This window comes from Lathyrus oleraceus, chromosome 5 (assembly GCF_024323335.1).
Source record: "Lathyrus oleraceus cultivar Zhongwan6 chromosome 5, CAAS_Psat_ZW6_1.0, whole genome shotgun sequence".
Taxonomy (NCBI): domain Eukaryota; kingdom Viridiplantae; phylum Streptophyta; class Magnoliopsida; order Fabales; family Fabaceae; genus Lathyrus; species Lathyrus oleraceus.
Genome location: NC_066583.1, coordinates 126,862,097 through 126,876,680, shown reverse-complemented (window position 1 = coordinate 126,876,680; position 14,584 = coordinate 126,862,097).

Below are 14,584 nucleotides of genomic sequence, written 5' to 3'. Positions count from 1 at the left end.
TGGTTCAATTATGCATAACACCTCAAAATTCCATGCACAAGCAATTACCATTCAGATTACACGTCCGTTTCACTTTGGTATGATTTCAAATTGCATTTGGCATTGAATTTGGGCCTTTTGAGTGATCATGCAAGCCCATGCGATGAATATCCAATTCCATGCACACGACTTTGATCACACTTACCTTTCCATTCCATCTATAAATAGGAGCTCTATTCCATTCAAAATTGATCCATGAATCAACCTATAATGCTGCAGAACTGAAAACCTAACCTTTCACCAAAGAAGCTATTTCACTTTTCTTCAAATTTTTCAGATCTAAAATTCAACTACATCTGGTTGAATCTTTGGATCTAAAGCTTCTAGACCTTCATCCTTTACTCCATTGATCTTCTGTTTTGCCAAAGGAAGCAAGGAAGCAAGCTCAAATTTCCAGAATCCAATGTTGATTATCAACTGGTTTTCTCTTCGAAACTCATTACTCTTTGATCTATTTGCCTGGCCATTGTGTTTTCTGAAGTCCTCACTTGAGAGGCAAGCTAGTGGTAACTTCAATTTTGTGTTTTATCGAACTGCATTTTTCATACCTGAATCTTCCATCTCGGATTTATTACTCTATAGGAATCTTGAGTGTGATTCAAGGTTACAGGGGTGATGTACATCACCCCAGCTTTATTTTGATATAAGGATCGTGCAAAATGATGAAGGTTTGAAAACCTGCAAATGTCACCGGATTCTGGCTTCTCACCGGAGAAGAAGGTGGCTCCGGTGGTCGTCCATTTGCCAGACGCGTTGTGGACCATTGGATCTGATTTCCAGATCTAATCTCCACCCTTGTTTCTTATGACTTTCATTAATTCATGGTGTTACGCGTGGACTTTGGTCTATGGTGGAAGCGCGCTCTGGAGCGTATGATCTGCCAGCTCAATTAATGAGCTCAGATCTAGCGCTCCTTGTTTTTTTGATTTTTTGATTTTTTTGATTTTATTTCTTTTATTTCCATTATTTTCAAAAATTCATATCTTCTTCATTTTAAATCCAAAAAATATGGGACCAATTGCATTCTTCTCCAAATAAATTCTAGTTTGTGATTTTGATTTTTAATATTTTTTATTTTATCATTTGATATTTTTTGTGAATTTTCTCTTTTCTGGTTATTTTTAATTCATTTTAAATAGTTTTGGATATTCAAAAAATACAAAAATATTTTCCTAACCTATTTGAATGATGATGGATCTATGAAAAATATTTTCATCAATTTTTTAATTAATTTGAGATTTATTTGAGATTTTAGTTCAATTAGGTTATTTTTATTCATTTTTAATTGATTAAAAATAGTTTCTGACTTTTAAAAATGATGAAATTTTTTGTCAAACTTTGTTTGACCTTGTTGAACTTGGGATAAATCACTTGGACCTTTCAAGGTTGATTTGAAGTGATTTTGAAGTTTGACCTTTCTTTTATTTTTAATTCAAGTTTATTTTAATATTAAAAAATGCCAAAAATATTTTGCTTGTTGTTTGACCTCCAATCTTCATCCCATTTCTGATTTCTCATTATTTGACTTTGACTTTCAATGTCATTTGGTCAACACACATGGATTGGTACATTTTATTTCACCTTATGCACTTTATTCTTTTACATTTCCTTTTCATCTCTTTCTCCTTTTTCTTCTTCTTTCTTCTTTTTGATCAATGAGTTAAAGGTTGATAAGTTAACATTGATTAGGGAGACTTAACCTTCCTTGATTCAAATCTATTTCATCTTGATCAATTGATCAAGTGAATGGCTTTGCATTAAGGATAGGTTGTCTCCTAAATCATGCAAAAGACTTAAACCAATACAAGATCAATTCTCTTTTTCTTTTTGGCATGGCAAGTTGTTGGAACTTGGTTCACTAATCAAGACTTCTAACTTGTGTTGTTGCCTACATTATTATTGACCGGCCTCAGATAGTTGTGACTTCTACATAAGTCCAATTACGATTGCTTAACATAGCGCTAAATTTTCCTTATGGCCCACTAACTACTAACACTAACCATTAACAATTAACATTTACTTTTTGCCCTTTACTTTTATGCAATTTACTATTCTTGCACATATTATCCATTTGCTTTTTTCCTTTGCTCACTTGAGCACATGTTTATGTTAATGCCATTTGCCTTTTACTCACTTGAGCACATAATTGTGTATATACTATTGTGCTTGTATTTTGTTTTGATTATTGTGAACCAAATGCAAAGAAATGAACAAATGGACTTAGTTTCTAGGATATTCCCTATGCAAAAATGGAGTAAAAAGGATCTTAATGTTGAAGATGGATTAGAAGGACCAAATCTCTAAACTCACTCTTGTCCATTCTTGATTTACTTCATGGAACTTTTGATGTGTGTGCTTTTGTGCTAGGGAATCCTATGAGAGCTCAAATTGAAGAACCATTGCCATGTTCATCCAAAATGAAAGATACAAGATGCATTGAGGATCTCTTAAGAGGCTTGTTTGATTGTTGCTTGAGCTTACTATTATTGTGATTGCTTATTCCAAAGGATGGGAGCTACTTGGATCATCAATATGATCTCAAGAGAGGAACTCCATTGTGGTTTTGTTTCTTATTCCTTACCTCTTGCATGCTTAGGACTTTAGCCCTTATTCTTCTTCTCTCCACTCTAACCCAAGCCAAAACTTTTGTGCAAACATTTAACTCTTGTTTTCAATATTAGAAACCTAAGCCTTATGCTTTTGATTTTCAAACTTTCTTTTCATAATACTTATTTTGAATTGAATCTTTAAGTTCACTTTGACCACATTGTATATACTTCTAATTGGTAAATATAACTCATTCAAAAGTCTTTTTGTGGTTTCAATGGCCACTTCCTTAATCAAAACTTTTTTCATAACCTTTAGTTATTAGGTTTGAGTTATCTTTGTGGTAGATGTAATACTCACCTATATCCTTAGTGATGGACAATGAGTCTTCCATGCTTATTATATGGTTAACCCCTCACTAGCATGTTGAAGCTATCCTCACATGGTGGATTTGTGGTTTTAGGTTGAGTCTTCTCCCTTTGATAACAAAAGACCTTGAGGCTTTTGGACCAATCAATTCACCAACTCATTTTGAGATTTTTACCCCGGACTACGAGGTTTTGATCCTAATCTTTTTAAGATGGTACGTAGGCAATGGGTTTATCCATCCAAACACAAAAATGTAAATAATTTGTATATTCTCTTCTCATCTCTTCAATCATGTTTGCACAAATAAACTTTCACAAAACAACAACCTTGCAACAAGTATGAAAAGGGCTCCCTAGGAGTACCTAGGATGTTTTGGGTGCCTAACACTTTCCCATTACATAACCAACCCCCTTACCCAGATCTCTGATTCTCTTTTACTAGTTTTTGTTAAAACTTTTAGGTTTTTGTTCGCTTTCTAACCATTCCTTTGGATAAATAGAAGTGTGGTGGCAACTCGACTTGTATGATTTACCTTGGATTTAGTCAATATCTCTAATGGTAACGAATACCCCGCTACAGGTCTCTAGGAACAAACTGCATGTAGCCAAACTATCGCATGATGCACTAATACAGACGAGGATACATCAAACATGAACAACAAGTCAACCATCCATAGTAGAATGCAATGTCGTCTAAGAGTCGCGACTCATAATGATTGACGTACGTATGGAAGTGTATATCCTCTGTTACCATGCGGTCAAGATACAATATGTATGCCTTTGTTGCCTAATCCCCTCTGAGCAAGATGGATGCAGAAGCACGTGGCATATCCTTAGTGTAGGTCGGAGCACATGACTAGTCGAATATGTGTGGGAAGTGTTGGAGGATCCAAGCCTGAAAATGGTACATATGAATCATTAGTAATGGTGTGGAAAAAATGTTATGAAAATGACACACAAACACTAAAAGATGTAGAAATATTACTGTCAATAGTGTGATGATGCATGTTATCTGTTTGGTCTTCCACGTATAACCTTAAGCTAATTTAGAGTACAGGTATACCAAATAAGCGCCCCCAGTTGTGCTCATGGATCTGCTCCAAGTCAGTGAAGTATCTCAAGTAGATCAGATCCACATAAGTGGCACTATTGTCCATAAAAATGGACGTGCCAACCAAGTACAACATGTATGTTCTCAATTCGTATGCTCTATGTTATGTAACATGTTCATCATCACCAGCAACCTTCTCTACATCATGCAGTTGTTATGTATACAACCTCTCTAGGAATCGAAACTTAGCATGAGCCCCTCGGGTGGCTCTTAAATCCTTTAGGGCATCCCTTGGGTTAGATCCTAGATAGTCTATCATCATCTCCATTATGTCATCTCTGTTAATCATGTTGTGGTCTAGCAGTCTCCCCCTGATCAAAAGCAGGCATGAGACATGATCCAATGTGATAGACATCTCACCATGTGGAAAATGAAATCTTCGAGTGTAATCTCTCTACATACGCAGACAACATGTTATGGTTAACCGTAACATAAGTTATCCTACACAAGTCTCTTAGTCCAGATAGTTGTATCACATCCTAAAACCAATGCTCATTAGGTTGTTGTAGACCAGTAATCTTCCATTTATGGTTGATGCATTTTAAAACACCACGGTCCTGGAGAAAAATACTTCATCGTCAGAAACTTAGAATATTATAACAAACATGTTTTTCAAAGAATGAATAAAATTGAATTTCACCTCTATGTCCTAAACTTGTATGGAAGTATGGTTCGGGTAGAGAGGCAGTAGCGATAAGTCATACGAGTCTCCTCCAAAACCCCTCAGGTGCCTGGGTGGGTGACACCTATCTCCTACAGGAAGATGAAGGAAGAGATGCATAAGCCCTAGAGGTTGATGCGTCCACATCAACTAGGTAGAAACAATAGGTGCTTGCGAGGCTTGAGATATTTCCCTTTGAACCGATGCATGTTGCCCAATTATGTTGTGCCTCAATCTATCTTGCTTATCATCTGAAATGCTTATAAGTAAACCACACAAACATTACAGAGATGAAACACAATGAGTTTAAGCCAAACAATGCAGATTGATAAATTTCAGGGATGCATCTCCAGATTCTAGAAATCAAAACGTTGTAAAATTTTGGGGATGCATCTTCGTAAGGTTCTGCAACTCAGATGAAAAACAATGGCGAAAATGTAGTCTATTCCAGCATCCAAAAGTGATAATTTAAATTACCTATCAAACATATTTCACATTTAAATAACATATACAAACTACCTATTACATAACCTAATGTTTATATATATATATATATATATATATATATATATATATATATATATATATATATATATATATATATATATATATATATATATATATATATATATATATATATATATATATATATATATATATATATATATATATATATATATATATATATATATATATATATATATATATATATTAAAAACTTATAAAATGTGAATTTAGTTTGATATTGAGTTAGCTCTTTGATCGATTGGATGTTAATGGCAGAAGCTTTGAAGTGAGTTGAATGAGTTTGGGAGAATGTGAGTTGAGAGAGTTTGAGACTTGAGAGGTTTTGAAATTTTTGAGAGTTTTGTTTGAGAGTGTATTTTGAGAAGTGGGGAAGGAGAAAGATTTGATGTGTTTTTTTATTAAAACAACGTCCGAAGATGCATTTTTGTAATTTACACTAAAATGCATTTTTTCGTTTTTTTTTTACAGAGTCTTAAGGTCTTATTCAAAAATGAATGTGTTTGGAGTGTGTCTGAAATATGATAGTTTTGACTTTTTACGAAAATAAGAAAACAATCTTTAGAGTGGAAAGCAATTCTCAAAATTGTGTTGCATATAAAGACGTCAACCAATATAGTTATTTGAGTCCGTCTTCCATAAAATGAATTATTTGATAAAAATATTAAAATTAAAATATTCATAAAATCAACCAAACCTAAAATTTTAACTTTAAAACCTACGCATCATATATTTTTCATTGTTGTTTCGTAACCCGTCTCTTAAATACATCCAAATCTTCAAATATGAAACAAAATACATAAATCAAAATCATAATTTTTTTAAAACTTTCAACCTAAATTAATCAAATCAATTATCTTAATTAATTATTCGATGCCACCATATCAATCTCAAACCTTAGAAACACATAAAAAGTAGAAATATAAAAAGACCATAAATCTCAAATTTAAAATAAAACGATTAACATTAAACTCATATAGTGAAAAAAAACAATAATTAAAAGGTTGAAATATGTTCCCAAAATTAATAAATAAAATAAATATGAAGATAAACAAAAAGTTATCTCCCTTAACCACCCATTACATAAAATACCACCCCGCCTTCCCCAACCTATGCATCGATTCCTAAATTAATCAAATCAATTATCTTAATTAATTATTCGATGCCACCATATCAATCTCAAACCTTAGAAACACATAAAAAATAGAAATATAAAAACACCACAAATCTCAAATTTAAAATAAAACGATTAACATTAAACTCATATAGTGCAAAAAAAAACAATAATTAAAAGGTTAAAATATGTTCCAAAAATTAATAAATAAAATAAATATGAAGATAAACAAAAAGTTATCTCCCTTAACCACCCATTACATAAAACACCATCCCACCTTCCCCAACCTATGCATCGATTCCAAATCTTTCCATATGCATCCATGTCTAGTCGAGAGACTTTTTTCCTAATTAATCAGATTAGGACTTTACTCTGAGCATAACAGATAGAGTCTTCAGAATCTCTTAACCAAAAGAGTTTGGCATTAACCTTGTGTTCATTTGTGTCCTTTTTGCATAAGCAGATACACAAAGGGTTACACTTTTGAGTAGAATGTGAGTTGTTTGCTCCTGAGTATGGAAGAATGAAATGGTCATTCTTCTTCTCTCCTTGCACATATTTTCTCTTGTTGTGCCTTTCTGTTCTGATGATCTTCCTTGATCATTTTCGCTTTGCTCTCACACACTTAACCCTTATGGTTATATTTTCTATTTATTGTGTGTTTCGTAGATATGTGTTTTCTGAATAAAACACAATCTCTCTCTCAACCAATACTATGAACCGGTATCACATCTTTGTGAACACGATCACATATTCTTCAACTCACATTCATCTTAGTCATAACATACTTATTGAATGTTTTTAATCTTCATCTATAAATAGATTATGAGAATAGATCTGTTGAAGATTGAAACTACCAAAGATACAAGTAGTCGTTGAAGGTCTTTAGTTGTTGTACAATATAGTGAGCCAAAACTCATCTTGCATAAAGACGTTGAAAAAAGATATTAGAGTTCATGGCAGTTGGAAAGATAAGATCCTGGCAACATACCTTTATGTTGATTAGACATAAAGTATTGTACCGTTGTCACATGATCTTCTTTAGATAACTCCAGACTTGAAATCCTCTTGTAGACGTTTGCTGAAGCTTGTTCAAAGTCGTTGCTATCCTTATACTTAACTTCTTGATTCAGAGGCTCTTTATAGAATTAGTTAAAGCTTAATCAGAAGTTGAAGTATGTCTTCAGAGCTTGGTTAGAGTGAGACTTCAGAGTTTGGAGTTCACAGGTTTTGATCTTGTATTCATCAGAGTCTTGATCAGAACTAGTATGGATAAAAACTTGCAGAGTTGATGACTTGACGTAGAGAAATAATCCTTTAAAGCAGATCCTTCATAAGTGTTGATTAAGCATGTTCAGAAGTTACAGGGTCATTCCTTATGACAGTGACTGCTTGCTTCAAACAATTCCAGTCTTCAAAGCTTTGTTGATCTTTGTATTTCATGTAAGCTTAGGTTCAACACCTAAAAGACTCGGGTAGACTCATCAGAGTCTGGAAGCTTGGTTCTGATCCTTCAGATTCAAAATAACTTTGCTTCCTTTACTGGTTCTTCTTAGTGATTAACTTGATTTGTGTCAAGGTTAATGTATTTTGATCATGCACACTAGAATAACCATTAATAAACCTTATTGTTCTTTAAATATTTTGTTATCATCAAAACCTTTTAGGAGCTTGAACAAATCTTGTTCTAACAAAACCAACTTCAGAATCTGATCTTATAGTTGTTAGCAGCAGAATGGATAATATTCAGAAGCAAGAAGTAAAGCAACACACTGACTTATCCTGGTTCCTCCCACAAACAGAAAGTAATCCATTCCCTTTGTCCAATAAGAGATTTTCATTATAATCAAACATATTACACTTTTCTCAAACAAACTAACTAGAGAATTCAATTGCTCAATCACACTAGAAAGAGACTTATGCTCAAGCACACATGCAAGAGGCTTCTGCTCAAGCACACAAGCAATAAGCTTACACTGCTCAAGCAAACTAGCAAGAGACTTTCACTGCTCAAGCAAACCAACATGAAACTTCATATACTCTAAACAAATAGTATATGAGAATAGATAACAGTTATACTTGATGTAAAATCATAAGTATAGAAGTAATACAACACACACAAAGATTCTTAAACACTTAATATTTCTAAGATATACAAAGATAAGAAATCTCAAGAACTTGTGTAGTAAACAGTTATAAAAACTTTATTAGATAAAAGTTGTGCTTAGTGTTGTTCTTGTTAGATGGTTAGTTGACTTCCTTCAAATCTTCAACTCCTTTTATAAAGGCAGAAAATGAGACATTGGAAGGTAACCTGCACAAGTGATCTTTGTAAAGAAGTGTTGGTGTAAGCCCTAGAGGCCAATACTTTTGGTACTTGTATTGAATTATTTATTAATAATAAAAGGTTTTTTTTCTTCATTATGTTTGTCTAATAAAGTCCCTAGAATAGATAGTCCGTTTAATGTATCAAGCGTGACTTAATCATGAGATCACATTAAACATAAAGACACTATTCTTAAAGTATCCATAATCAAGCTTTATTGTGAAGTGGGATAATATTAAAGCATTAAGACTATTATGTATATAGACTGATGATCACATCTCATAGATAGGGGTGTGCATGGTTCGAAATCCAAACCAAATTGAACCAAATATATGGATCGGTTTGGTTTTTAAAACCACTTTGATAAAACCGGTTTATATTTTTAAAATCGGTTTATGTTTGGATCGGTTTGGTTAATAACCAGTTTATACTAAAAAAAATTAGTTTTTGTTTGGATCAATTTTCTCTCAAATTTAGTTTTCATTCCAACAACTTCTTAACTCTATTTAATCGCTCTTGAGATCAATCACTATTCATTGACGAAGAAGAAATGAAAGAAACTGTAAAAAAGAAATAACAAATATTCAAAAAAAAGAAAAAAATATATCAAAAAAAATTGAAAATAATAAAATTATATTTTGAAAATGAAAAAAAAAACTTTAAAAAAATTATCCAAAAAATAAAAATAACTGAAAAAAAATTATTTTAAAAAAATGGAAATCAAAAATAAAAAAATTCTGAAAATAAAAATTAATTTCTATTCTGAAATTATAAAAAATTATTATTATTATTTTTAAATTATTTTTTTCTGAAAATATTTTTTTTTATTCTGAAATTTTGAAAAAATAACCTTTTTGAAAATTAAAAAAATCATATTAAAAAAATCATATTAAAAAAATCAAAAAAAATATAAAAAGAATTTTTTTACTGAAAAAAATACAAAATATTTTTGATAAAAACTATTTTTTTATTTAGAAGAAAATATTTTATTTGAAAAATAATATCAAATATAATTTTTTTGAAATAAAAATTCCGAATATAATATTTTTTCGTTAAAAGAAAAAAAATCTGAATTTTATTTTTAAAATAATTATTTTTATGAAATTTAAAAAAATTTAAAATATAAAATTGATTTATAATGTGATAAAACATGAAAACAGACAACCATAAAAATTTAACACATAATAAAATTTGGATACCCAATAACAAAACCAAATTTTTATAATGGGTAACAGTTTATATTTGGATAACAAAATGGATACCCAAAATTTTATTTTAGTATTTGGTTTGGTTTTTTAAATGTGGAACAATTTGGATACCAATTTGGTTATGAAGAACCGGTTTTTTTGCACACCCCTACTCATAGATCATGGATAAGGAGTTATCAAGTCTTAAACATAGGTATGGATATTAAGAGTAATATTTATACTGGATTGACCCGCTATGAGAATACTATATAGAATGTTATGCAAAGTGTCATAAGTTATTCTCATGGTGATAATGGTGTATACCACCCTTTGACCTGAAACCACTATGGACCCTAAATGTAGAGTCGAGTGCCTTATTGTTGATCAAACATTGTCCGTAATTGGATGACTATAAAGACAGTTTATGGGTACTCCACGAAGCATGCTAAGGGACATGAGTGACCTAGATGAAATTTGTCCATCCTGCGTAACAGGATAAATGTCTATGGGCCCAATATTGAACTGGACAAGGATGACACGGTCTATGCCTTGTGTTCAATATAAACATAAGGGCAAAAAGGATAATTGTACACATAAGTATTATCACAAAAGGATTTGTCATATCACATGACATTTTCGTGTCTTGGGTAGCAGTGATGTATTGTTAGATATCGATCACTGTTTATTATGTTAAATACGTGATTTAATATAATTGTCAATGCCGCGAAAACCTACAGGGTCACACACAAAAGGACGGATTGATGAGAGATAGAGTAACTAAGGAATAACGTAATGTACGATGCACTTAAGTGAATTATAGAACATCGTAAGGTACGATGTACTTAAGTAGAATACGAAATATGGTAAGGTATCACGCGCTTAAGTGATTTTGGCATATTATAAGATATGGGCCATATACACTTGAGTGAGCTTTTTAGCTTGCAACCCACACAAGTGGTTCTACAAATAGAACCCTTGTGTAGAAGCATTTGTGCAGTTGCAATTTCGTTTCTCTCTCTCTCTCTCTCTCACTCAAAGCATTCATTCGTAGCAGCTAGCACTGAGATTGAAGAAATTCGTTTGTGTGGACTGAGTAGAGGCGCTGTCATCGTTCAATGTCCGTGATCGCTCCGTAGATCTGCATCAAAGGTTACAATCGCCACAAGAGGTAACAATTCTATCACTGATCATGCTCATTCGTAAGGATCATTAAAGAAGAAATTTTAAATTCCGCTGCGTTTTGGATCGCAATTCTCCTTCAGTGGTATCAGAGCCACTTACAAAACCATACATCTGATAGCTGTTTATTTTCTGTATTTTCTGTATTAATATGATTAAAAGACAGAATGAATCAAAGAATAAATGAGTAATTAAATTTGGCATCATGTGTGTGCGATTTGGATGATTGATGTTGACTATGCTTTGGAATCCGACATTAGTATGGTGAAGCAGCGATACATCGATCGTCCATGGGTTATGCAATTGAGATCGATCAAGTTATATATATGATATAAGTAATCCTGATGCAAATATATGATATATTGTTTCTATTTTGTTCATTCAAACACTTAATGGTTGTTTTCCTTTGAGCGATCAATGGTCGTTTGCTTCTTGATCCGACATTAGTATGGTGAAGCAATGACGTGTTGATCAATCATACTGAATTAACAATCGAGGTGTGTTTGACGGTTTGAAATTGGTGCATTAGGGTTAATGACGGCACAAGGGTTGTGTTGTCAAAGAGTTATGCGATTAGGATTGTGACTGTGCAAGAGTTGTGCTTTAAAGTATCAAGTATTGATGTGAAAAACGGCGTCGATTTCAAATGATTGTTCATTAAAAATTTCGGCCAGGGGCGCTGCCCCGTTGACCCCCGTCCCGCTGATCGGGCAGCGGACCCTCGGCTAACTTCGCGTAGTGTGATCGGTCGCCAAAATTTAATTTGGTTTTAATTAATTAAAAGAATTAAAATTAATAATAATAATGTGTTTATTATTATTGTCTTGTGGTGATCGGTTATGACCTTAGTTTTCCTTTATTTTGTTTTGGGTTTTTAAAATACGACCTGCGTGTCGTGCCTCTCTTTTAGTATCATAATGTAACTTCTTTTCTCATCTCACTCCCTCGTATGTAAAACGAGTTTCTTTTATGTAATGTAATGTTATGAAGAAAGAGAAGAATTTAATATCAAAGGAGGACAACCTTGAAGATCTTGCTTGGAGAAGCTTAGATCGTTATTAGGTTAGCTTAGGTTCTCTCATTGGCTTGGGAGAACAATTGCACTAGGGGTCATAACTGTTTCATTATGTATGTTGATGCATGTGAGAGACGATTTATATGATAAATAAGTCGGTGAGATCAGAATAATTGCAAATTCCCTCAAATTAAATATTAAGTTTATGCTTTCCAAGTTTTAACACTCATCAAGACTAGTATCAGATAATGTAGGTTTCGCCTACGTGAGGTGCATGTTCTATATTAGTAAGGTGCGATTGGATAATTGTAATATCTAATTGCTAAACCAATGGGTCAAACTTAACTAAACAAATTATAATAAGATTATATATATTTAGAAGCAAGAGTTGGAAATGATCCATGTGATAGATTGGAATAAGGAGTTATTCACCCAACTAAAATATTTGAGAGTTGTATTAGATACAATTGGAAGGAGTTCCTACCTAAATAACCTAGTTTTATGTAATCCGCCTACGCGGACTTAAAACAAAGTGAAATATGGATCTCGACCCACTAGAAAATCTTCCAACGGGATTTTCCGAATCAAATGGTGAGGGTCATTTGTTTTGAGTAAAATAGCGGGAGCATATTTAATTAAAGGCCTAATTAAATATGTTATTGATACTTATATTTTCATTATTTTCATGTAGATTACCATGACAACAAACACCTCTAACAACATTTTGCGATCAATCCTTGACAAGGAAAAATTGTCTGGGACAAATTTTCTGGATTGACACCGAAATCTGAGGATTATCCTCAAACATGATAGAAAGTTGTATGTCTTGGAGAAACCTGTTCCTGAAGAGGAACCTCCTAGTTTGCTGCACCTATGGCAGAAAGAGATGCTTATAAGAAGCATGTCGATGATGCCAATGAAACTGCTTGTCTCATGCTAGCTACCATGAACTTAGAGTTGCAAAAGCAACATGAGAACATGGCAACGTTCAATATGATCGAACACCTGAAGATGCTCTATCAAGAGCAAGCAAGGCATGAAAGGTTTGAAGTTTCAAAAGCCCTTTTTCAAGGCAAGTTAGTTGAGGGAGCCCCTGTAGGTCCTCGTGTGCTCAAGATGATTGGGTATGTGGAAAACCTTGAAAGGTTGGGTTTTCCCCTCGGAAGGGAACTTGCGACTGATTTGATCTTGCAATCGTTGCCAGATAGATTCAGTCAATTTGTCCTAAATTTCAATATGAATGATATGGACAAATCTCTTCCTGAACTGCTAGCCATGTTAAGAACTTCTGAGCAGAATCTGAAGTCAAAAGGGAAGTCCATTCTGATGATCGGAAATGGAAAGAGACATAAGAAAAGACCCACCAAGCAGGGTGATAAAGGGAAAGGCAAGGAAGTTGCCAAACCCAAACCCACTGTTGCTGCTTTGAAGCCTAGTGGAGGCATAGAAAAGGAAGGCACCTGCTTCCATTGCGGTAAGACCGAACACTGGAAGAGAAACTGCCCAAAATACCTGGAAGATAAGAAGAATGGAGTAGAGACTTCAACTTCAGATATTTTTGTTATTGAAATTAATTTATCTACTTCTGCATCATGGGTATTAGATAGTGGATGTGGTTCCCACATTTGTACCAATGTGCAGGGGCTAAAAAGGAGTAGAGATCTGGCAAAAGGTGAAGTTGACCTACGAGTTGGCAATGGAGCAAAGGTTGTTGCTTTAGCCTTAGGAACTTATGTATTGACTTTACCTAGTGGTTTAATAATTCAGTTAGAGAACTGTTATTATGTACCTGCAATTAGCAGGAATATTATTTTTGTTTCTTGTTTGGACAAGTTTGGTTTTTTCATTTATAATAAAGAATAATTATTGCTCAATTTATTTGAATGATATATTCTATGCTACTGCACAAATGAACAATGGACTACATGTCCTTGATCTTGAAATGCCTATTTATAACATTAATACTAAAAGGATGAAACCTAATGAGTTAAATCTAACTTACCTTTGGCATTGTCGATTAGGCCACATAAATGAGAAACACATTTCCAAACTCCATAAAGATGGACTCTTGGACTCTTTTGATTATGAATCATATGAGACATGCATGTCTTGTTTAATTGGAAAGATGACAAAGTCCCCATTCACAGGAAAAAGTGAAAGAGCTAATGATCTTTTGGCCCTCATACATACTGATGTATGTGGACCACTGAACATACCAGCCATAGGAGGTTTTCAGTACTTCATCACATTTACTGATGATTTCAATAGATATGGTTATGTGTATTTAATGAAACACAAATCAGAGTCCTTTGAAAAGTTCAAGGAGTTCAAGAATGAAGTACAAAACCAACTAGGTAAGAATATTAAAACTCTTCGATCAGATCGAGGTGGTGAGTATTTAAGCCTAGAGTTTGATGATCATCTGAAAGAGCGTGGGATCCTATCCCAACTTACTCCTCCTGGAACACCCTAATGGAATGGTGTATTTGAGAGAAGAAATTGAACCATGTTA